Here is a 24,211-nt window from a genome sequence, read left to right as displayed (position 1 = left end):
TGTGACACCATATGAAGCAATTACAAAGTAATTTGGTAGTACAAAACTTGAGTATTGTTGAAAAAAGACATCCTGTCGAACTTTTTCCTCTTGCAGTCATCAGGACAGATTGGCAAAAATTGGTATTCTTGCACTTGGTATTCTTGCCAATCTGCCCTGATGTGTGCAACACAGGCAGCATGTCTCTTATTTCAGCAATACAAAGTATTTTAGCACTATGTTTTCCCCCTCATGCAGTTACTTAGTTGTCCCTTAAATACATCTACGTTATTCGCTTCCGCGATCTCATAGAGCCATAGAGGTCTACAGCACAGAAAAAGGCCCTTCGGCCCATCGGGACTGCGCCGGTCAAGCAAGTACCTAACTATTCGAATCCCATTTTCCAGCACTAGGCCCATAGCCTTGTATGCCATGGCATCGCAAGTGCACATCCAAATACTTGTTAAATGTTATGAGGGTTTCTGCCTCTACCACCCTTTCAGGCAGTAAGTTCCAGATTCCCACCACCCTCTGGGTGAAAAAATTATTCCTCACATCCCCCCTAAACCTCCTGCCCCTTACCTTAAATCTATGGCCCCTGGTTATTGATCCCTCCACCAAGGGGGAAAATTCCTTCCTGTCTACCCAATCTTTGCCCCTTATAATTTTATACACCTCTATCATGTCCACCCCCCGCCCCCGCCCAATCTCCTCTGCTCCAAGGAAAATAACCCCAAAATGTCACCTCCAGCAATGGGCTGCCTGCCTGATTTGGAACAGGGTTCTGGAAAGCTTTTCCAGAATAGAGCAAACCTTCCCTTCCCCTTCTGAGGTTGCCTTTATAATTGGGCAAGCCCATCCTTGTCTTGATAGATTAAGCATTTCTCCCTGTTCTGTATGGCCCGAGGGATCTTTGTGAACGTATTGCATGATAGTGGAACCATTATAAGGCATAAGCCTACCGTTGGTCCATGTGGGATCATTCGGACAGGTAAACACTTCTCCTGACGCAGAGCCTCACTGGACAAGAGGGCAGATTGCAGAACTGGTCCGATAGTGTTATAACACCGACCTCTGTCACACACTCCACTCCGGTGAGGCTACCGGAACTAAGCCACGGAATTAGTAGCCTGCTGCCGTCAGCAGCCTCGAATTACTTGGGTGAAGTGAAAGTATTTCAGTGCCTGTTGGTCTTGTATTAGTGAGAAGTCAATGCTCGGGGTGCCATGTTGGTCTCTCTGATGGTTGTATTGTCAGCGATGCCGGAAACAGGGCTATTGGAATTAGGAAAACGGTTTGAAAGAGCACTTGGAAGAATCCTTCTGGTCAATATATGTCAGGGACATGAGAATTGCAGTCGTAAAGATATTTTTCTCTGCTGGCATTCTGGCGAAACTGCAGACATTCCCCGGGTGGGGGTGGGGGGGGGGGGGAGACCCCCATGCTCTGTTCAATTTCAACACTCAGGTTGATAGATTTCTGTTAGGTTCAGGCTATCGGGGGTTGTGGGACCAAGCCGAGTTGATGGGATCTTAACAGGCACAGGGGCCCCTGCAAAGCCTCCTCCTGTCCCGAATTTTCCAGATTTTGTGATTTAATAGTACAAAACTCGCCACTGTGCTAATAATTCAACAGAATTAAGGAATCAATTATCCCTCAATATCTTAAACTCGATCACTCACCATCCCCTCAACCCTCCTCCGTGTTTTTATATATTTTTTAAAAATGACCTCAAGAGCAGCAAAAGGCTCCCCAATCTAACCCCTCCTCGAGAAGGCTGTGCACGATTTGGACCCTGTAGGAAGATAGGACACTCAGAATATAAAACCCGAATTCCAAATATGACTTGCTGAGTTGATTCTTGTTGATTCCCCCCCACCTCAGTCGCTTGTTTCAATTCCCTTCTGGTTGTATCCTACCCACCACCCCTCCCCATCTCTCCCCCCCCCCCCCCCCCCCCCCCCGCCCCCACATTTGCTTAAACCTCCACTTCCCCTATTGTAAAGCCCTGAATGAAGATGTTCGGATTCACATGGGAATTTATCTGGGATGGTGGGAAGAACAGTTAGGCGAAACAGTATTTAAGAGATTAGAATGTTTTGTTGATGATTATTCCCTTTTTCTGTCTGTCTCCCATTAGACTAAGATGGTGACAGGCGTCTTCCCTTTGAGGAAAGCCGGGACTGAAGAGAGAGGCGCCTCCTGCGTTGAGGGCCTTCGGTTGAAGGGCACAGGCGGTGCCAGCCAAGAGAAACAAAAGGAATAGTCTCAACCCGAAATACAGCGGTCAGTAGACAGAGAGAAAAAACCCCCCAGTACTGAAAGATACAGGCTAAAGGGAAAAATGCTGAATGCAGGGGTGAGGGGCCCGATACCCCGAGATCCAGGTGCGTATACAAAATGCTTTGGGGGTGTGAATGAGTGTCGAAGTTCAGAGTTCCAACCCCAAGACCCGGATAAAATAATTCGAAATTACGCCATAAGAACGACACTAAACTAGCTGCATCCTGCAGCAGGCTGCAAATCCCGCAGAATTCAAAATTCAATTTTTTACTGCAATAATTGCAAGAGTTGCAATAATTGCAATAATTGCCATACTCAAGTTGTTTCTCCAACCAGGAGACTCGATTGGCGGGGCCAGGCTACATCAGAAGGCAGGTCGATTCCTAATGAGGTCGCATTGACGAGTCTAACCTGGACAGTGTGTAAAATTGAGTTACGGTTGCTGCTTTTATCGGCATCAATGCAAAGAAATGTCAAACGCAGGTTTGCGGACTGGAACTTTGCATGTTAAGTATTAGTCGGGCCATAAATATGACGCAATATGATATATTTTATATATGGCACAATATGATATATATTATATATGGCACAATATATGATATACATTATACATGACACAATATGTGATATATATGCGTGACAATATATGATAATATGTTATGTATATGACAATATAATATATATTATATATGACTATATATATATAAATGTATATTATGTATATGTATGACACAGGAACAACAGGGAATTCAGGAGAAACTTATTTCTACCCAGAGAGTGGTTAGGATGTGAAACCTGTTTCCACGGGAGTGGTTGGGGTGAATGGTATGGATGCAGTGAAGGGGGCGAGAGTGGGCGGGGGGGCGGTGGCGCTGGATAATAACACGCGGAGAAAGAAATAGAAGGATATTTGACAGGATGAGATGAAGTAGGGTGGGAGGAAGCTTGTATAGAGCATAAACACTCGCATGGACCTGTTAGGCCCAATAGCCTGTCCCTGTGCTGTTAACATTTTGGATACATTGTAATTTTTCTCCCTGGAAGCCAAGAGAATTGCAATAAACTGTTCAGCTCTGCTTACTGCACTCTGTAGATGGAGCTATGTAGTGCAGAGTGAGGCTAACGTTGGAGTCAGAGGAATAGTGTTGGTGTTTGGGCTGGCATCAGTGGTAAGGTTTAGGTCAGAGATGGGGTTGAGATTAATGACGGGACTGGGGATAGCGGTTGGTTGGGGTTAGTGTTGAGAGTAGGGTTAATAATGAGTTAGGGTTAGTGATAGAGCGGGTGATGGGGTTCAGTTCGGTTAAATGGCTGGATTAGGGTTAGTGGTGAGAGTAAGAATGCTAACTGGGTTGCAGTGATTGGCCTGCAGTTACCGGTGAATTGGGGTTGAGAGCAAATTGAACTACGTGGCCAGGGTGAAGAGGTAAGGGCTAAATTTGAGGCAAAATGTAAAGTAATCAAAATCCCAGTTAAAGCAAATACTCAGTCTCAGTGTGGGCCCTGTATCATTCCAAATTACCTCATTCCCTTACCTGTGCTCCCTCTACTAAAACTTCTCTGTATTCATATTTAATATTGCGACGAAAAAACAGATACAATCTATTAGTTTTGAGTTAAAACTCCAATTGCGCCGTGCGTTGAGATTAAACATTTTAGGGCAGATTATTCAATCGCAAAATCTGAACCTTTCATTTGTTCGTGAATACTTGGAATCAGCGAAAGCGATTTACGCCTTGGGTCCACCGCCCGTCTAAACTTTCCTAAAACACAACAGAATATTAACATGTAAACAGTTGATGTACCGGTCAGCCTCCGCGTATATAAACTTGTGTTTAAAAATCCACATTAAAACCTGATTCGATGCTAACTCCCTCCTTGTTCTCAAATTCACTCGCCGAAGCCATTACCTCGCCCCGGGATGTCTCGTTCTCGATTGAATTTGTCCCGAAATGTAACCAGGTCCGGCAGAGTCCGATTTTACCAGTCGGGATATGGTATATCTCCATTAAGCGCGTGTGCAAAAAGAAAAATCATAAATACATTTAGGATTATTGAAACGATAATGTATTTGAAGATATGGAAATTTCTCCACCTCCATACCTCTGTCCCGAGACATTCAATCCCAGGTCCTATCAGGACGAACCTTGGACCGCTTTGTGTCCGCTGCCTAATGTTTTGATTTGTATGTTTGAGAACGCTAGCGCCAGGTTTACTTTCAAACCTCAGCCCATCTCTGTGAGCTAACATTAACAATATTTGTGACCAATCTACAATGTGAGGCGGACATAATCCCCGTGTTAAATTGTTTCTTTTAGTTTCGGATAATTATCTGGTTAATTCAGTGTGGTGGGGTGGGGTGGGAGGGGGTGTGGGGCGCTAGGGGTGGGTGGGGGGGGGGGGGGGAGGTGGGGGGATCAGCAATAAATAAAAATATCTTTAAAACCCTAAGAGCGGCCAGAGTTTTGCGCTATTTTACTAGCGCGTTATAATTTCGAGTACATTAACAACAACTTCCATTGATACAGGGGTATAACGCCTTTAACTTAATGAAACACCCCAATTAATGAATTTATAGTTAAAACTTTAAAATATTATTGCTAGTACATTTCAAATCATTTTCCTAAGCCACAGTGTTGTGAAGAGATAGCGTGTGGGGGTGCCTGTGAACAGAGCGGGGGTCGGTGATCCTGCGCTGAGCATTTACCAATTTACCAATAACTTAATTGAGAATGAGAAGTTGCCAGTATTTCAGCAGCCGACTGTGTGTGTGTGTGTGTGTGTGTGTGTGCGTGTGCGTGTGACTGAGTGTATACATGTGTGTGTTTGTGTGTGTATCTGAAGGACTGACTGAGTGGATGTGTGTGTGTGTGACTGAGTGAGTGTATGTGTGTGGGGTCGTGAATGTATGTATCTGTGTGACTGTGTGTATGTGTGAAACTGTGTGTATGTAAGAGACTGTGTTGAGACTGTGTGCGTGTGACTGTGTGTGAGACGGTGTGTATATGTGACTGAGTGTATGTGTGTTTGTGGGGGGTGGGGAGCTGAATGTGTGTGTCTGACTGAATGTGTATGAGTGTTTGTATTTGTATGTGACTATGACGCATGTGTGTGAGATTGTGTATGTGTGTGACTGAGTGTGACAGTCTGTGTGACTGTGGCTGTGTGTGTGAGACTGTGTGTGACTGTGTCTGTATGTGAAAGACTGTATGTATGTGACTGTGTGTGACTGAGTGACTGTGTTATGTGTGTTTATGTCTGTGTGACTGTGTGTCTGAGTCAGTATATGTATATGTGTGTGAGACTGTGTGTGTGTGTGTGTGTGTGTGTGTGTGTGTGTGAGAGAGAGACTGTGTGTGTATGTGCCATTGGCTGTGTGTGTATGTGCCATTGGATGCGCCTCCGGTTGTCGCTGACCCTAGATAAATCTCAAACGCTGGGGAACAAAATAATTTTGATGGGGCTCAGCTGCCGGATATATTCCCGGTTCAATATACCTGAGACATAAAATCCACAAAATATAATCCGCACATATAAGAACTGGATTTTCAGATTAATTCTCTGTTTTACTGCCTTGTCTAATTATAAATCCTGGCTATCATATAAAGATATTTGGTGCACATTAATAGTAATCTTTCTTTAAATGTATGCCATTTAAATAGAGATGTTACATGGATAAATGTGTCCCTGTAAACTCGCCGGACTCTTGCTCCTAGGATTCCTGGCTAGATCCCGGTTGGGACTGTGGGAAGATTTCGCCCTCCCGGCCTTGCGCCACCATCCCGGCTGCAAAACATTCCCGACTCCCTTCAGGGAAGCAACCTGGACACAGTTAGGCACCGATTGACACACAACGCTTCATATAGATGAAGGCTGGCAACTGAGCCTCGGGTGCCTGTTTCCCGGTGTGCTGTCAGGAGCACATACTGGCGGGGGGTTGGAGGGGGGTGGGGGTGGGGCGGTGGTGAACTCGGTATATAACCTGCATCAAGTCCCCAGAAAAACGTTCTTTCAAGCCATACAGAAACCGCATCAATGATTACAAGTTACAAGGGCAGGAGATATTTGCCTACAATGTATTCCTCTCCATGCTGCCCGTACACCGACACATTTAACACTTAACAGCCTCTCTATCCTAGAAACATACAAAATACATTCGATAAGCAACATTGTGCATAGAATTTTCTTACCCCAAGTGTCACGCGGTTTGCAGTTGTTTGATGGAGATGGGCTGCATTATTCCAAGATCGGGGTTTTTTCTCGATTCCTCCCTTGGCATTCACCGCGTGCCTTAATTGTATAATATTAAATCAAGGTCCGCCGTGAACACGCAGAGTGAGAACCGAATTGCCTGTTCCTCTTGCCTCCCATCCCGGGGGCGCAGTTCGGTTTCCGCCAGTTTCTTGCCCGGTTTTCACTGCGCCGTTTGTTACCTGTTTGCGGATAAGCTCCTGCCTCACCGCCTCTCCGTGAGCGCCTCTCTGCTACTTTGGGGCGGGTTTATTGCGCTCTGCTGCTGACGAGGCGAATTTCGGTCTTTATTTTGTTTTGTTTTTGTAAGTTTTTTTTTCCCCCCGGGCGAAGCAGTTTTCAGCTCGGGCGAAAGGAGAGCTATACTGTGGCTCCTTGTTCTCCTGTGCGTCTCCCTTTTTAAAAGGAGGGCGTTGAAAGTAGCGCAGTGTCCCAGGTGGCTCCCGGGTCCATCTGGTTCTTTAGGATCCGCAAAATCCTAGAGAGAGAAACACACACACAGACACACAGAGACAGACACACCAAACAAAAGACTGGACACTAACTGGCGCTGCCTCTGGCCCTTACCGACTATTAGATCCAGGAGAGCGGCCGCTTCAGAAGTTCACCTGACAACAGCAGCATCCTCAGATATCGACCCCCCCTCCTTCAGATGCGCACCCCCCCCCCCCCCCCCCCCCCCCGCCTAATCCATAACAAGCCATCGCAAGGAAGAGGGGGATGGGGGGAGGGAGGGGGGGGGGGTGCATTTACCATTTTGCCGTTTGTTGTTGGTGAAAAATGTGGATCTGAAGAGTATTTTTTTCTTTTTAGGGGGGAGGGGGGTCTTATTATGGGAGGAGGAGAACTTGTGGCTTCAGCACCCGCCGCGCTTGTCCGCTTTAGACTGGGGAAGTGGATCGCTTACACTGCAATCTCACTGCAGCTTGATCCTAGCCTCAGGACCACAGCTGGTGGGATCAGACTCTACCCCAAAAGATTATTGGACGCTCCTGACATCAGCACCAAGGCTGTCTCCTGCAGGGCCGGTCTAACCCAACAGAAACTGTCTCCTCTCTATCCCGGGACTGCGGAGGGTGCAGAACTAATGTTAACTGAATGACACAAAATAACACGAGATTTGGTTTTAGAAGGGCGCCTTTGAAAGCCCACTGCAACGAATTTCTCATCAGATGGACAATGCTCAACCGCTCTGATCGCTTCTAATCCCATAATTGTTCTGCTACCCAGCCCACCTCCCTTCCACCCCCGAAAAAAGTCAAATATTGTAAGAGATTCAGCGGGACAGAAACCCAACATAGGATACACTGCCGAACAAGTAGATCCGACTGATGTTTATGACTGAGCTATTCAGACTTTTGTCCATTTGGTGTCCAGTCCTATACACTTAGTTCAATGGGGTTAGGAGGCATATCAATTGTAATATGTGAGTGTGTGTGTGTATGTGTGTACGTACATAAAATGTAGCTATATCTCTCTTCCTTCGGGATGTACATCCCATGATTTAACCCGTTCTATTTATTCCCGTCCAGTTTAAGTACATAATCCGGGTTGTTCGCGCACCCTAAATTAGATGTAACTGAAACATTTTGTTGTTTACCGTTTGACTGCAAGGCGCGGGAATAAAATTTTCTTTTGCAAATTTTAACCAAGGATTAAAGCTTTTAGGTAAGGATTTAAACAAAAACGATTATCCTTAATCCTCCAACTAAGCATTTAAAAGGGCCCAACCCCTGCAGCTACAGATTGCGTATGTTCCCTAGCTAACATATACAGGCATGTGTGGGGATTGTGTCTGTGTGTGTCTGTGTGCGTGTGTGTCTGCATGTGTGTGTGTGTGTGTTTGTGTGTATATATTATCAGATATATAGATATATACCAAAGTGTCAGGATCTTGATCGATTGGAATCAGAATAGACTTGACGCCAATTATTTTTACAAATTAACCATCTATCCCGCGGCCCTCAGAGAGTTCAGAAAGGCAAATGAAGCCTCGATCGATATATACAATTAATTTCTCTAACTCTATTCTCGGGCTGAAGAGAGACATCCATCATTCCGACTTGATTACCAAACGCATCATCCCCCCCCCTTTTTTTAAAAAAAAATCCTAAATGTATAATCCCGTGAAGGACCAGATTACTCGGGAGTTGCTGGATGTTATTAAGGCAGATTCCGAATGAGATGATGTTCGGTGCGCTCTCCATGGTCCTGAGTTGTGCTGCTCAATGGATAGAGCGCACTGCAATGTATCAAAACTCTCCCTTCAACTTAGAGGCTATGGACCAGAATCATTAACAGGGTCATTTAAAAGCAAAAATAGGACATTAATAACATCACCTTCTCAAGGACATCCAGAAATGGGCAGTAAATGTCGGCCGCGCCGGCAATGCTCATGTCCCCAAAATGAATTTTTTAAAAACTTAATTAGATCAGTGGAGTAACACATTTATAACAAGTATGATATTGAACACAGGAAACCGATCTAAAATGAAAAATTAATCAAAGCCAAGGAGAATATTGCTGACAGTAACTCCATATTTTCAATATGAGGTGATGAAGCAAAGAAGTATTTCTGTGTCCCCCCACAACAAACACATTGCACAAGAATGGAGTTTTTAAACTATTTACGGACGAAGGCCGGGTTAAATATTCCTTATTGCCTGTTGAAGATACTGAACTATTGACTGACCTCTCGTCACAGTTATGTAGTGTAACAGCCTCTCCAACTTGCATGAGATCACGAGGAGGTTATAAACGGCGCAGCCCCCTCGGAGCAGCTATGGTGACCGCTGCAGACTTTACCGGGAGCTGCCAGCCAGAATTGCAACGGCAAACAGCAAGATTTTCCAATTGAGAAATAGAACAGTTGTAGCACTGAAAATCTGACCCCCTCCTTCTCACGATGTCCGCATAAGGAACAGTAGGCAACGATATTCCGATGCATCAAATTCTAATATTTATTATGACGTGCTTTTCTCCCTGCCCCCCCCCCCCCCTCTCTCTCTCTCTTGAAATCTCCCTGATCCTGGTCCGGATGAGATAGCACAGGGATTAGAGATCGGTTTGTTGTGGGTCACGGTAATAGGACGGCCTCTGTGAATTATTTCACTCTCTCTACCTCCTCATTGCGCTTTTGTTCCTATTTTTATTCTATCGCCTGCATTCACCATCTGCATAAATTGATGCAATTGATGCGCTGAGCTCGGGTCAGAAGTCCGATGTGAGTGTGTGTGTGTATGTGTGTGTGTATGTGTGCGTGTGTGTGAGAGAGAGAGAGAGAGGGGAGAGGGTGTTAATGGTTGAGGGGTCTTTTCAATACTGGAAAAGAGGGGAGTTGCTCAGACAAGACTAATAATTGCAGTCAGCTGCCTGACGCGTGCCCTCTACAGATCTGACACCGGACACCAGATGGCCCAACTCCGGAGTTACAAATACTGAACCCCCCACCTCCCCCCCACTCCACCCACCCCTCCCCCCACCACCACCACCACACCAAACCCCCCCCCCCACCCCACCCCACCCCATCCCCACATCCCCATCTCCCAAAATGTGCCCATTGTCGTTTGTCTGGCGGCAGCAGAAATGACACAAGCTGGTCCATCCCGTTGGCAGAACAAGAGGCTGCAGTTGCAGGGTGCATAAAACCTGCAGATCTCTGCTTGTCCCTCAGCTACCCTGCCGCACACTACAATACAACACACTGCAGCACACGGACTGTTCAGCTGGGTACTGGACGGCATTTACTTTGTCGGAGGAAGATAATTCAAATAATGACTCAATCACCAACCACGTTAACATTCAGGAAAATGGGACCAAAACGCAAAATCAAAAGGACAAATTAAAACGAAACACAAACCGTTTACACATAATCATACCTCCGTGTTACTTTACAATTCGTTCCATTTAATATTATACCGTTAAATTGAAACGATTTCAATATTTGAATGCACCTTGCGTCCAGTAGTTCAGGTTCCGTTTTAAAACCAGCAATACGAAATAACGAACAACAGACCCACAGATTCAGACTAGTCTCTCTGGCTTTTATATTAATAGGCGTCAATGACTTGAATCAATGTTTCTCTTCAGATGCAAATTCCATGTAAACCGAAAGGGGAGACATTTCGAAGAATGTTTGAGTTGTAACAATGCAGCGCGGCTACAATTACATCCGAATAATGAGATTCACGTGCATGATTTCAGGGCAAAAGATTTAAAACATTTAAATATAACGATTGCAATTAAGATACATTAAAGTAGCAGGATTCAGATTCTGTCCAAATTTTGATGATGTATTAAAACAATTTGGAATACTATAGCTGATTTTCTTTTAAAACCGGGTTTCCTACTTTGAGGGGAGGAAATAAGAGGCTTAAAACTCGCTCAAAAGCAAAATTTGTAAGCAAAAATGTGTCCCCCGCCCCCCTCCCCCCCTCACTGTTATTACATGACCTTGTTTAGTCAAGGGACGTAAAACCGCACTGCCGGGTTTAAACAAAATCAATTTAAGTTTAAATGATCAACTTTGTACCGCAGCAGCGAACAGATTCGGTTCGGGGTGAATGGAATAGAGACGAAAGTTATCATTTTTTTTAAAAAAAGCAAAGATTAACTTTTTTAAAATTTGGGTTTTGAGAAGGTTAGTTGTCCCTCTGCTCAGGAAAACTCTCTGTTTACGGCTTTTAAACCTCCCCCCTTTTTTTTAAATTAAAAAAAAAACTTTCTTAAATAACAGAGCTATGAAATGAGCAACTGAAAGCTGACAAAAGGCACATCGAGATATTTTGAATGGTAACTATTCCCACTGCGACAGAAGGTGCTCAGTTCCTGCATTTTGCGTCGTAGGTTTTAACCCCGCTGGCTTCTCGCCTTGGAAAGCACATATAGAAAATTAAAAGAAAAAAAAAACCAGGCACACACACGCGCACAATTCTAAGCCGAAATCTCCCAATTTTGTTCTAAGAAGGTTCTCATTGTAAAGTATTTTTTCGATGCAATTGATTAAATCCGGCACAGAAACATTTTTTGTGATCATTTTTGAATTTCATAGTGGGAGGAGGTAAGATGAACTGATTAGATTACTACAAATCCTACCTGCTTTGCCTTTGAATGCAGTCATGTAATACAGATTATAGGGAGAGAGAGAGAGATAAATCCATCCATAGAACACAGAAGGGTTCGTTATCGATCCCAGAGTTTAACGTTTATACATTTAATAGACTTATATTACTTACAGCCAGGGTCTGATGCAAACGACACGATGTTCTTCCTGTCCAGAAGGCATCATTTGAAGCATTTTTTTTTAAAAAAGCTACTACTTTAAAGATTGGACTGTATCTCAGCGGCGCAATGCATGGAGACCAGGCTCCGATGGTGTGATCTAATTATTTCGTTTTCTTTTTATAACACTGCAGAAGCTTTAACACGTTTTTTTTGGAACCAGGACGGGAGCTGAGAGGAAAGGATTCCGCACAGAACAAAGGGGTTTGGGGTTGAGAAACAGAGAGGGGGTTCTGGGATAGGAGATGATTAAGAAGGCGAGCTGAGTCCCATAACCTCAGTTTCTTCTTCTGTTTTCCCTCACTCCCCAGAGGTGGGGGCTGTGCATTTATAATTAACCCTTTTAACTCCTCACACACAATACTCGAGCCTTACCTTTCAAACTGGTGCTACGGGTTTACCAACAAAAAAAAACTCCATTAATTCCTAGTACCTCACCTGACTCGTATTCAGTTTGTCGAAACGTCAGTTGACTTGAGAGGTACCGATATAAACAGGACTAAAATGTGGGAGGTTGTAAACCCTCATTAGATTCTAACCCCTCAACCGGTATTTCAGCAGAAGTGTTAGAAAGTGGAATGTGTTGGACCGGGGCAATAATTATACGGACACCAGAGGAATCTGCAGATATAATGGTTAAATATTAAGAAGGGGAAATTATACATGGGAATCCGCAATTTAAAACTAGCCCGGCTCCTGCAGCCATTATTATCCCGAAACACCCCTCCAACCGGGAAATAATACACACTTTTTAACATGTGGGACTGAATCTCTTGCGAGATTGAAATTCTATTCAGTGTTAATAGTCGGGCTGTGTTCTTACTGATGGGAGAGATGAAACAGTCTTTGCATTAAAGATAGGTAGCAGGCAATTCTGACCAGCATCAGGGAGAATTGCATCGTTTCTTATACGCCAAAGCACCACTTTAAAGAGAGTGCGGAACCGTTCCATGCACGATTCTTCAAACCCGCTGTGCTCATGTCAGTAGAGTATTAAACAATAACTAAAAGAGAACCTGCGATGCTTTGAGTTTTGTTTTAGATTTCACAAAGTGCACGAGATATTTTACCCCCCCCCCCCCCACCTCTTTCGAGTTTCTCGTGTGTATGAAAGCCCACCATCTCTTACTGGTCTGTCGGGATTATGGATCTGTTCAAAAAGCATTTTTTTCTGTTTTTCCCCATGTTCTTTCTGGTTTCCCTAGATGGTTTAATGCTCCCTCTGCCTCCTCACACGCCCATATAATCCGTGTCCCAGATCTAGATTGCTTTTTAAGGAGCTCTTTCCACTTGTGCGGAAGCCATATCTAGGTGTAGGGATAAACCCCTGAGGGAGAAAGGACTAGACTGTCATGCTTGTGGGGCTAGATGTAAGGCGGGGAGGGTGGTGGGGGGGGTGGGGGGGGGGGGGGGGGGGGGTGGGTGGATGCTGGTGGGGAGCCAAAACTGGCAAAGACCAAACGGGTCAAATAGCCTAATATGTATGTAAAATGTAATTCCATGTATCTTGGGATCTGACCTGTCAGGAAGCACTTTCTACATTCCATCAATCCACTGTTACTGGGAAATCAGAAACATCCTTCAGAATTTTTTTTTTCCATCTTCAGTTTTCTCCTTCCTCACCTGATGATGCTGACTCTTGCTGGGTACTGCTGCTACCATTAGACAGCCATCTCCCCCGCATCATCATTGCCCATCCTCCATTTGGGAATCAAATCAATGAGTATTGGCAGGCTATTCAACTGTGGGAAGCATTGTGGCACAGCAGAACTTCAAGAAGTTCCAAGTGGATGATCCATATCGGCCACGTCCGGAGATCCCAAACACCACAAATGCCAGTCTTCACCTAATTTGATTCACTCCATGTGATATCAAGAAACAGTTGAAGGCACAGATACTACAAAAGTTATGGGCCCTGACATAAGCACTGAAGACTTGTATTCCAGAACTTGCAACGCCCCTAGCCAAGCTGTTCTAATACAGTTAAAACAGTGACATCTACCTGGCTATGAGGAAAATAGCCCAGGTAAGTCCTGTACACAAAAAGCAGGAGAACTCCAACCCAGCCAGTTACTCCCTCATCAGTCTACTCTCGATCATCAGTGAAATGATGGAAAGCATCATCAACAGTGCTATCAAGTGGCACTTGCTTAACAATGACCTGCTCACTGATGCTCAGTTTGGGTTCTGTCAGGGCCACTCAGCTCCTGACCTCATTTCAGCCTTGGTTCAAACATAGGCAAAAGAGCAGAACTCCCGAGGTGAGAGTGACTGCCCTTGACAACAAGGCCACATTTGACCGAGTGTGGCATCAGGGAGCTCTAGCAAAACTGAGGTCAATGGGAATCAGAGGGTAAACTCTCCACTGGTTGGAATCATATCTAGCACAAAGGAAGATGGTTGTGGTTGTTGGAGGTCAGTCATCTCTGTTCCAGGACATCACTGCAGGAATTCCTCAGGGTGGTGTCCCAGGCCCAACCATCTTCAGCTGCTTCATCAATGACCTTCCTTCCATCACAAGGTCAGAAGTGGAGATGTTTGTTGATGATTGCACAATGTTCAGCATCATTCACAACTCCTCAGATACCAAAGCAGTCCAAGCCCAAATGCACTAAGACCTGGACTTTATCCAGGCTTGGGCTGACAAGTGGCAAGTAACAGTTGCACCAAACCATCACCCTTTGACATTTAGTGGCATTGCCATCGGTGAATCCCCCACTATCAACATCCTGAGGATTATCATTGGGCTGAAATTGAACTGGACTAGCCATATAAACACTGTAGCTACAAGAGCAGGTCAGGGGCTAGGAATCCTGTGGCAAGTAAATTACCTCCTGAATCCTCAAAGTCTGTCCACCATCTACGAGGCACAAGTCAGGAGTGTGATGGAATATTCTCCACTTGCATGAATGAGTGCAGCTCCAACAACACTTAAGAAGCTTGACCCTATCCAGGACAAAGCAGCCTGCTTGATTAGCACCTCATCAACAAACATTCACTCCCTCCACCACCAACGCACAGCAGCAGCAGTATGTACCATCTACAAGATGCACTGCAGGAACTCACCAAGCTTCCATAGACAGCACCTTCCAAACCCATGACCACTACCATCTAGAAGGACAAGTGCAGTAGACATATGAGAAAACCACCACCGGGAATTCCCCTCCAAGTCACTCACTGTCCTGACTTGGAAATATGTCATTGTTCCTTTACTGTCACTGGGTCAAAATCCTGGAATTCCCTTCCTAACAGCACTGTGAGTGTATCTACGCCATATGGACTGCAGTAGTTCAAGAAGGCAGCTCACCACCACCTTCTCAAGGGCAATTAGGGATGGGCAATAAATGCTGGCCTAGCCAGTGATGCCCACATCCCATGAATGAATAAAAAAAAGTGCATGCACTCAGCAAAAGGGAATAACATAGTGATCACAGTTAGGAAGCCCAGTGTATTTCCCTAGCCTGGTGCTGAGAGTGATGAATATTATCAGTTCCCTAATGATCATTACCTGAAGTCATCTGAAATGTATATTTTCTTTTATTAGGAGGAAGTTGCCTTTCATTAAAAATTATATCTCAAATTTCCTGGTAGTTTTTTCTTATTAAGACTGCTATAGTGACCGTTATTGAGTTGAACATTTGGTGATGCTCGTGCCTGGTAGACCTCTGAATGTGGCAAAAAGTGTTTTTATTTGGAAGAGATGAGCTGTGTTATCTTTTGTGTCATAATGCTGTACCAACAATTTACAATCATATAGTGCTTTTAATGTGGTCAACTGTCCAAAGTTATTTAAAGCATTGTGGTTTGGGGCCAGTATGTAATTTGAGTGCTGAACAGAATTGCAGGAAGTGTTGGAGACGGTGTTGGGATTTGAGGAGGTTTTCCAAGGTGGAATAGAATTAGAGAGAGTAGATCTATAAAAGCTGAATGTTCTAACGCTGGTTTAATATGCCAGCAGAGCAATGATGTAATGTGCCACTGGTGATGATGTAATATGCAAGTGGGTGCAGTGATGTAATATGTCAGTGGTGCAATATTGTAATATGCAATGGTGCATTAATGTAATGTGTAAGTTGTGCAATGATGTGACATGTGAATGTGTGCAATGACTTAATGTGCAAATTGCAATGATGAAATCTACAAATGGTGCAATGATGCAACGTGAAAGTGGTGCAATGCTGCAATATATACATGAGGGTACATGATGTAATGTTCCAGTGGTGCTATGGTGCATTGATGTAATGTGCAAGTTATGCAATGATGTAACATGCAAATAAATGCAATGATGTAATGTGCAAGTGGTGCAATAATGAAATTTACAAAAAGTGTAATGTGTAAGGGGATGCAAAAACATAACGTGAAAGTGATCCATTGATGCAATGGGCAAGTGGTGCTAGGATGGAATGTGCAAATGGCGCAATGTTTCAATGCGCAACAGGAAAGTGTGCAAATAATTCAATAATGTAATGTACAAGTGGATGCATTGCGAAAGTGGGTGCAATAATATAAGTTGAACAGTGACACAAGGTTGTGCAGGAGTTGTGGTAATGGACCAGCAATGCATCAGTAAGTGGTGAAAGTGTAATCTGCTTTTTTTGGCTGGTTTATATCAATATTTGCATGGCATCTCCTGGAGTGCTTCAATATTTACACAGGGTCCTTGAGAGTGTATTAACATTTGCAGTGGGCCCTTAGGAGCTGGATTTTGCTGCAGATTTTGGGACCCTGACGCCGGGACCAAATGGGTCAGCTGACCTTGCATTTGCTAGGAGCGAGACCCGGCACAGCAATCATCTTGGCGTCTAATGCTGAGGATCCTTGGCAGCCTCACTAAGGAAAGGTGGGTGCTGCTGAGGCAGGTTGGATGCCGCGAGGGCGTCTCAGCATGGAGGCACCCTGGTTGGCTCGCACAGCAGGGAACTAGGATCTAGATGTATAAGTAAGTATGGATGGAGGGGAATCCCCTTTGTTGAATTGGCTCGGGCCTTTGGTTACTTCAGCCCCCTCATAACCGCACGGAGCCTCTGGCTCCGATGTCACTACCATCCCCCTCCCCCCGCGACCTCTTGCAAGGAGGTTGGCTGCATTGAGCTGGCGGCCTCTCCGTACACGGGATGGGTTTGGGGGTGGGCTTCTGTGCTTTCGGCAAAATGACGGAAAGAGCACAAAATCGTCCCAAATTCGAGCCGTAACGACGCAAATTGGATGCCCGCCTCCGTGCAGTGGGCCCCTGGGAACGTTCCCTGCCGGCTGGAATGCATCGGCGATTTGTCCTGACACGGCTCCCAGCGAATTTCTTGCCTCCCCGCCACCAAGACACTGGGGGAAATTCGGCTCAATGTTTCCTCCAAAGATGCTGACATGCGCCGCCGCGCAGCAATCTGGAATATGTCGGGCATTGAAAGAAACAAGCTGCTTAACAACTCAGGTCCATCGGGACAAACTTCCTGCAAAATGTAAGTCAGGACTTTGAAATTGTAAAATGCCAATGGACAAAAAAAAAGTGATGCTCAGAGGAGTTTGTAGCTCGCACAAGTACAAAGAACATTTAGAAGAAACATTACTTGGGAGTGTATTAATATTTGCAGAGGATCTTTGGGAGTTTGTCAATGAATGCATAGTGTATGTATGTCAGTATTTACAGTGGTTACCTAGGATTATTTAGGGCCCCCCCGGGAATTGGCCAGTATTTGTAGAGGGAGTGTGTTAGCAGTTTCAGAAGATTTACCTCTCTTCAGCCACAGGACAATTTGAAAGCCACTGAACTATAAGATTAACACGTAACCAACATAGAAATTTGTTAGGATTTGAGGAGTTCACGACCCATTCTTTAACACGGTGCAGCCACCAGCATCTACTGCTGTTCACTTGTTTTGATCCTTCATAAACAATGGTTAAATCTGACTAAACCATTTGACAAGTGCATTCATTAGCAAGACTGCATGCGCCCCTTACCATAGACTCAACATCAACAACTTGCATTTATATAGTGCCTTTAATGTAGTTAAATGGCCTCTAAAGTGATTATCAAACAACATTTGCTGTTGAACCATGTAAGGAAAGATTTGAGCAGATGACCAAAAGTTTGGCCAAAGTGATGGCTTTTAAGAAGCGCCTCAAAGGAGGAGAGAGTGAAAGGAAGATGGAGAGAGTTATGGAAGCAGTTTCAGAGTTTTGGGCCTAAGTGTTTGAAGGCACAGATTCACCAGAGGTTGGAATTAAAGAGTCATGGAGGTCTGGGAGGGTTGTAGATCTGGATGAGTTTACAGAAGTAGGGAGGAGTAAACCCATGGAGGGATTTGAGAACAAGGACAAGGATTTGAAAATTCAAGGCATTGCTGGATCAGGAGCCAATGTAAGACATTGAGCACAGGAGTGATGTGTGAATGGGACTTGCTGTGTGTTAGGATATGGGCAGCAGAGTTTTGGATGGGGGCATTGTTTTTCATAAACTCTCGTATTGTTTACAGCGAATCATTTCAATGAGAGGGTGTGCAATTAACCCTTGGTTTCTTTTGCTGGATGAGACATCAAGGTTTCCTTCTGCCTTAGAGTCCACTGCTAACCCCAACCTTCACCTGGCCCCTTGGATAAAAGGAAACTTCGATACATTCCTTTATTGGGCTAAGTTTTCATCTGTTACATCCATAGGACCTCTAATTGAATCAATCACCTCACCATCAGACACACAGCCAAAACACAAATCAAATCATTTTACAGAGAGTAGTAATAAGTATAATCTAGAAATAACAAAATCCATAAAAAATCATACTTGGGAATTATAAAAAGACAAAGAAAGACCTGCATTTCTATAGCACTTTTTGTATCCTCGGGATGCCACAAAATGCCTTACAGCCAACAAAGTACCTTTGGAGTGTGGTCACAGTTCTAATGTAGGACATGTGGTTGCAAGCTCCCACAGAGAGCAATGTAATAATTACCAGATTTTTTTTTTTAGTGAGGTTGGTTGAGAGATAAGATAATATTGGCCATAATACCGAGGAGATCTCCCCTATTCTTTTTCCAATGGTGCCATAGGACATTTGATGTTCACCTGAGAGGGCAGACAAAAGATGGCACAATCAACAATGCAATGGCTGCACTGGAATGTCAGCCTAAAATGTTATACTCAGGCCTCTGGAATCGGACTTGAACTCACTTTCTGACACAGAGACAAAAACACCACATATTGAGTTATCCCCAAAGTGCACAAAGAGTTTACTTTTGTATTCACTTGCTCTAAATTTTTTCCAATATAAATACCTGTACCTGTATTTATAGCTGTGTAAATTTGTCACATTGTGCTGCACCTGCCTCTTCCCCACCAGGAGGCACTGCATTTCCACCACTGATGATAAGGTGCAATAACAATCAGACAATTTCCATTATAATTGTGGTTGTACTGTTATGACACAATAGATATGTGCCAGGCAGATCAAATCCATGAGGGAAACTTGATCAGATGGTCACAACGATTTTGCAATTTGTATTTTAATTTGAGATGCGTGCCCTGAATTCAGTAGTAATTAGTCCACCAAGACTCTAGGGATTTTTTTTACAAAACTAAATTAAACATTTATTAACAAAAGAAAAGATTTCAAGTACATACATAGGTCTACAAGTTACTACTATAATAACTCCTAAAACCCCTAATTAATCTGGCTTCCAGCTATGCCCCTGTTAAGGCAGCAATCAAAAAAATAGATTTTAAATAGATTCCAGCCAGACAACACAATACCCTGGATAGTAGAATTCAAAGTGGCTTTTCCCAGCTTCGGTTTCTGTAGACAGCAGCTTAATGCACAACTACTGTAGGCCTTTTACACTTCTGCTTTTCTGTCTGACACATGGCTTCTTCTCCTTTATACATGATTCTCCCTTTTAATGCAAATTCCATTGTTCCCATACGTCTTTGGAACTTTACTTTTCGCATACGATAAATATCTTCATGGTGATCATATTATTAGTAACCTTTGGGAAAAATAAACACATTGCTTGGCCTAGCTTCTCTGGCTAGGTGTAACATCTCTTTCAAATTCAAACTACCCTAATTTATCTAAAAATACAAATTCTCCTCACCTCACATTCTAAAACTTCAGCCATGTTTACATATTTAGCATTTCAAACCTAGCTTCCTTTTGATAAACCAAAGCCCCCAGACCAGCTGTCTCCAATTCAATTAAATCCCAAACACACACAGAAATTATCCAAACCCCTCTATTAACCTGCTTTTACAAAAAAAAATCACAATAATATTTTCAGAATTATTACACTTTTGTGACAATACAAACATGCACAAGCATTGGACTAGAAAGACAAGCTAGTCCATTTATCCCCTCCCTTTCAGTTGTGATGCTTTACGCATCCCATCTGGAAACTCCTTGCCCACTCAGGGCCTTTATGTCTCCTCTGAGAGGTGAAAGACCACGTTAAAAACCCATGCCAATTAAGGAAAAAGAGGCAATCAAAACTAGTCCAAGAATTCCCATTGACTGTGTGACTTACATTATTTGGTACTCGCTTGTACGAAGTGATCTCTGCCCCAGCCAGAAACAGGCCCATCTGTCACAGTGAATGAGCATTCACCACACAAGCCAATACCTTGTTCCAAATAGCTGCTTTTCTCTGGAAAAAGCAGAACCGCCCAACATCTAACCTAGTTTTTCCCTTGCGTCATTTATATGCATGACCTCCCTAGCCTATCAAACTGACATAATTTGACACTATGCATTCGGTTGCGTCCTTTCATTATTTTATTGCCCCTAATCAAATCATATGCTAGCCTGTGCTTTTCGAAAATTTATAGACCCAGTTGTTCAAACCTAACTGGGTAGCTAAGGTTTTTTAAATTGAAAATCTTTCTTGTGCCCCTCCATTGGATTTGAGCCTCAATATTGCAAAGTAATTTGAAATGAAAACATAAAAAATAAGGCAGAATGTGAATTTTAACACCCAAAAATGGGTGTGTTAGGATGAGGTCAGATGTTGAAATTTTAAAATTGGAAGCTTGATTCACTTCCAACCCATTTAATCCTGGGTTTAATGGAAGCAGAGCTGGGGAGAGCCTCTGATTTACCATGCTTTGAAAGTTTAACAGTGGCTAGCTGCGTTTCTCAGGCCTCAGCAAATCTGGCAATTGAGTAGAACAAGAATAACATGGGGAGAAGGATTATAGCACTGCTTGTGGGCCAGGAGGAGCAAGAGTTCTTGCCCCGGCCCCATCCCAAATTCTTTCCACCCCACAAAACCCCCAGATCACCTGACAAAAACCCTTGGGGTCAGGGATCTGACCTCCAGGGATGGGAGATTAGACCTGCCCCAGAATCAGAGCCTCACCCTGGATCAGGGATCAGAAACCCCCCTCCCCTCCCCCACCATCCCTGAAGTTATGGATCAGTCCCAGCTGGACCAGCGACCTGCTCCAGAGTCCTCCTTGCCTCATTGGAAGCCAAGCCTGTCGATCACACTGACTTGGGATTAAAACCCTACAGCATGCAGAGAAATCCCTGCCCAAACCTCTGCCCTTGTTAATGTAGGTGAATTCATGGGTTCTGAATGATGTCTGCCTGCCCTTCAATTATTCCCTCACTTCACCTTGAGACCATGTGTGGTTTTGACTCCTTGTGTTCAAAGCTATAGGAGATCAACTAGTAGAAGTAGATAATTGAATTACATCTGACCTGCTATCAGAGGACAATATTTGTATAAAAGCTTAATTTATTTGATTGTGCCCTTTTGGATCAATGACTGTCATCTCTAATTTGCTAACAACATTATTCTAAAACAGGAAAAGAAAAAAAAATCTTTGCCTGCTTCAGACTGATGTTGTTAACAAATTAGAGACAAGGGATTTCAGTTCCTTTCTCCTTTGGAGCGTTTTATCACATCTTGAATCCCAGCCTCCACAATATCCTTTCAATGTACATCCACTTTTCCCTCATCATTGATCTGGTATTGGCACTATTAGTCTCACAAAGAGGTGTATATTATGATCATGGTGAAAGCACCATTTCGGAAAAGAAATGTATTTGCATTTATATTTCACGCCCATTATTTGGTTTAGACACCCACTTCCTTCAGCACTAGTGGACTGTTCCTGCAGCGTGTAATAGTTACAAGGTGCACTATAATAACTCGCCGAGATTTTTTTTAACAGCACCTCTCAAACTTGTGATCTCCACCATCTAGAAGGACAAGGGCTGCAAGAGGCACAACTATATTTCCACATTCCCCTCCATCTCGATTTGGACATAAACCTCTGTTCCTTCATCACCACTGGATCAAAATTCTTGAACTTCCTACCTACCAGCACTGTGAGAATTCCTTTATCTCAAGAACTGCAACAGTTTATGAAGAAGGCCCGCTACCACCTCCTCAAGAGTTCTGGGCTTCGCTAGTGATGCCTATATCCTCAGAATGAACTTTTAAAAAAATTCACTTGTTTTAAAGGCAAGGCTAGCTGTCAATTTGCACATTACAAGGTGCCATAAACAACAATGAGATAAATACCCTGTGTTTCTTTTGATATTGCTGGTAGAGGGGTAAATTTTGACCAGTACAGCTCCCTAGCCCATTTCAAATGGTGCCATCTTACATCTACCTTAACTGGCAGATGGGGGCCTCAGTTCAACTTCTCATCTGAAATACAGCTTCTTTGACTGTGCAGCACTTCCCAAGTACTGCACTGAAATGTCAGCCTAGATTACATACTTAAAGTTTTTGAGTGGGTTTTAAACCACATCCTTCTGGCTCAGAAGTGAGCATGATGCCACTGAGCCAAGGTGACCCTTAAAATAGCTCCAAAGTTGAATTTATCAACTTTTAAATCCTGTACAGTTATAATCAGGCCAAAGGCTATAACCCCTAGCTGTGAAGTCGCATCAGGAGGAATTATGATGAAGAAGCTGTCACCAGGCAAGGGAAGTCTCAAGTCTCATGACAGTTAAGTTTTTGATAGCTTACTAAAGCAGCTTATTTTAATGGAGCACCTATTAACCACTGTATGTTCGATATATAACTTTTGCCTCTTCTGCTACCAACATTTAAAGAGTTCCCTCCTTTATAGAGTATCATTGTATTACATGCTTACATTCAGAGCAGTGTTGACTTATATATAAGGTCACATTAAGTGCAGGTGCAATTAATAAGCATGCTACTTTTATATTACTGGTTATGTAAATAGCAGTAGTAGAGGTTATGGGATTTTGAATCAGCCTAAGCCATCAGAAAATTGGTTTAAAGGATTTTCCATTATTTCCTGTGAAATTTCCTTTTTTTTAAATTCATTCATGAGATATGGGTGTTGCTTACAAGGCCAGCACTTATTATCCATCCCTAATGCTCCTGCATGTTGAGAAGGTGGTGGTGAGCCTCCTCCTTGAACCATCGTAGTCAGTATGATGAAGGTTACTTTGTCATAGTGGTTTGGCACAACTGAGTGGCTTGCTAGGCTATTTCAGAGGGCAGCTTAGAGTTAACCATTTTGCTATGGTTTTGTCAGATTGGGGAATTTAATAAGTGTGCTTGGCCATGTGTGAGTTAACATCACAAAAGGACACATACTGCCACTTCACTAACTGTGTCTCTGCAGAATTCTGTCAGATATTTAGGTCATGCTTAGTATGGAACCTAACTATTGGGGAATTTGACCTTAATTAACTCACTGACAATATTACATGTTTTTCAGTTTATATCTTCCACATACGTGCAGCACTTTATTCAAAACAATGTTTGCTAAAACAGTTAATTGAGGAAACACGCTTTGAAGTATCCTAAATTACCATATGGATCATTTCCATCCACTACTGGATTGTTATTGAGAGTCAGTTTTTAAAAAGAGCCCATTACTAAGCAAAATATTTTGAACTTAAAGCACCCTTTCGAGGGTATGGTGTCACTCAATGATATTACTTACCATGATCTTACTTATCCATTAGAAACATGGGAACAGGAAGAGGCCATTCAGCTGCTCGAGCCTGTTCCTGTATTCATTTAGATCACAGCTGATCTATAGCTCAAAACCATCCAGATCCTTTGATGCCCTTACCTAACAAAAGTCTATCAATCTCAGTCTTGAAAGATTCAATTGATTCCCAGCATCCATAGCCGTTAGAGGGAATGAGTTCCAGATTGCCACCACCATTTATGGGAAAAAGCGCTTTCTAATTTCACTTTTAATTTTAGGATTATGCCCTCTTCTTCAGGACTCCCCCCACCGATCTACCTTATCAAATACCCCAATCATTTTCAATAGCTCGATTTAGTGGGGAGAAGGGATCATGTCAGAGGAGATGTGGCAAATCAAAGGGAAACAGCAAGGTAATAGAGTAGGATAACAATTTGGGTAATGAAAACCAGAGTATGGCAGGAAGGGACAGAGCATTCACACTAAGAGTGCATCAACAGATAGGGGCAGAAT

General features: G+C 43.5%; 1 long non-coding RNA gene across 2 annotated transcripts in view; it reads left to right on the top strand.

The window, feature by feature from the left end:
* The window catches only part of LOC121291706, a 170,255-nt gene that overhangs the window by 8,696 nt on the left and 137,348 nt on the right, over positions 1-24,211 (top strand). For both annotated transcript variants that reach the window (XR_005946053.1, XR_005946054.1), the window contains exon 3: positions 2,120-2,366. This is a non-coding gene — a long non-coding RNA (uncharacterized LOC121291706). The remainder of the gene's footprint in view (positions 1-2,119; positions 2,367-24,211) is intronic.

Source organism: Carcharodon carcharias, chromosome 19 (assembly GCF_017639515.1).
Source record: "Carcharodon carcharias isolate sCarCar2 chromosome 19, sCarCar2.pri, whole genome shotgun sequence".
NCBI classification, from domain to species: domain Eukaryota; kingdom Metazoa; phylum Chordata; class Chondrichthyes; order Lamniformes; family Lamnidae; genus Carcharodon; species Carcharodon carcharias.
The sequence above is the reverse complement of the archived record's forward strand: the minus strand, read 5'-3'. Positions and strand labels throughout refer to the sequence as shown.